Consider the following 2537-nt stretch of genomic DNA (forward strand, 5'->3'; position numbering starts at 1 on the left):
AATATCCTCCAGATAGCCCATAATTTCTAATTTGCTTTCATGCTTAGGTGCTCCATAAAATCAGGTTAGAAGCCACTCCTTAGAGTAAAAAATATTTTTAACTATGACATTGGTCATGTTAAGGATCTATTGAACCACTTCAAAGTGAATTCCATCTACCCAACCAATTGTTAGACCTCCTGCTATTCCATCTGGATCTACAATGTGGGTATTTGGAAAATAATCAAGTATATTCTTCATCATGCTCCTTTGAGACTTGGTTTTAGACAAGAACAAAATGTCAGGATTTTCATTGTTTAACAGGTTATGCAAATGTTGTTTAGTCTTTTTTTGACCACACCCTTGTATGTTCCAAACTAAGATTTTTATAGCATCGGACAGAAGATAAAAGGGCCAAAATTTAAAAATCCTGAGTCTATTGATACCTCAGTCTAACAGAGTGGACAGAAATAAGAAGCAATAAAATTGAAACCAAGGCAATGTAGAATAAAATGTATGCAAGCTGTAAGAAGTGATAATGCTAAGAGATGAAAAGAGGAAGCAAATAGTTGGAGATGTTTTATTAAAAAAAGAATGGGAGACTTACCTGAATGACCAGTTCATTCAAATCCTTTAATGTTATATAAATTAGGTGCCATTTGGACGTCTAGTAGTAATTATAATTATTAGTTGATTAGGACATGATAGCCTCACTCGTTTCCTGTTTATTGGTTTTAAGGATTTCTTTCTATTCCCTTAAAGTTGGTGCGATAAGAGTAAGACATTTTCAAGTATCCAAATTTTAAATCCCAATTGTTGATAAGAAGGAGCCGGCCATGTTGATCATTAATCTTGGAAGTCATCAGAAGTCATGTTATTCCAGCGTGCGCGCGCGGATGGAATCTAACCAATAACAAATTGAATTAAAAATTTGAAGAGAAATTTGGCAGCTTCAGAAAATAGATGTGGGAAGTAACCAATTTGGGTTTGCCAAGTTGGCAAAGATGAGCCACTTTGTTAGTCGAGATTTGAGTTTGAATCCGAACTGACAAATACTATCTCCCTTTTCGGTGGGGGGCGGAATGATATATAGTTCACTTTTTTTATTTAGCCTTTTCATTTTTGCCCGAAAAAATAAGTTCACCTTTTCAGAAACCAAGAGAATAAGTTTCCTGGCCGAATAAATCCATATAGCAAGTTCCTAATTTCACTGACCATAGTTTTACTCTTTTACGATAAACGTTGAAATATAAAAAGTAAACTCCAACTTCTTCTCTAATCTAAAACGGAGAAATTTTTTGATGGGAGTTTTTTTTTGAAGGGGATATAGGGGACTAATGATATGTTGATACATGCACTTGATATTAATGAATTATGTTTCCAAAAATATAAAAGAAGTGTATTTTTGGATAGAAAATTTGTTTTCTTAATTGGTGTTGGTATTTTTGAAAACATAATACATTAATATCAAGTGCATGTGTCAACATATCATTGGTCCCCATGCCCCCTTCAATAAATGCCCCCATCAAAAAATTTCTCCCTAAAACGCGCCATAGGGCTTATAAACTAAATGGACTAGGGTCGTTGACAGATCTGGGAAAGGCTTTTTCCTCACTATCACCTTGTTACTCGATCTTCGCCCTTGTTTTTCCAATAAGTCTGCCACCTTGTTTGCTCTTCTATCTACATGTAAATCCTTGGAATGATACCAGTTGGTCTGCTAACAATTTGACTTCATCTAAGATTGAGATGCATTGCCATTGAGCCGTTGTTGTCTTTCCTTGTAAATACCATATTGTTGCATGATTGTCCCGCTCTATTGCCAAATTTTGTATGTTATTTCTGTTGGCCCATTTGTGTTGCTCTAAGTAGATCTACAACTTCTGTTTCTTCGGTTGAGAAGGTACTGCACCATCCAAATTCTGCTGCTTGAAAGGTGCATGTCCAGTTGCGAATGATAAAGCCAAAACCAGCATTAGTGTTTTCAGATAACCAAGAGGCATCAGCTTAGCTATAACTTTATATGGAGTGTTGCACAGACCAATTGGTCTGTAATCAGCGGGGTTTTAGGATGTTTTGTTTTAGGAATTAAAAATAGATAAGTTTTGTTCAAATTGCTATCTAGATTTTTTTTTTGAAGAAATCCTGCACTACTCCACTAGTTGGGAGCCCATAATGTCCCAGTTATGTTTAAAGAAACTCACCGGGAAGTCATCTTTCCCCGGTGCCTTGTTTGAGTTTAGATTTTTTTAACACCATCCAAATTTCCTCCGATGAAGGTATTACAGTTAAGGTTAAATTCTCTTCTATGGAGATAGTACTTTTGATATGGGAAAAAATTTCCTCTTCAGGGTCTATAGAAGATTTAGTAAAAAGCTCTGAGAAATATGAAGTTATAGTTTCATCAATTTCATCTCTGGAGGATACTACAGTGTTGTTTTTATCCTGAATACAATCAATGTTATTTCTTTTCCTCCTTTTCAGCGTGTAAATGAGAAATTTTTTTGTGTTTCTTTCTCCTAGAGCTATTGTATTGTTCCTAGACTGCATGTGTCTTT

This window comes from Papaver somniferum, chromosome 4, assembly GCF_003573695.1.
Source record: "Papaver somniferum cultivar HN1 chromosome 4, ASM357369v1, whole genome shotgun sequence".
Taxonomy (NCBI): domain Eukaryota; kingdom Viridiplantae; phylum Streptophyta; class Magnoliopsida; order Ranunculales; family Papaveraceae; genus Papaver; species Papaver somniferum.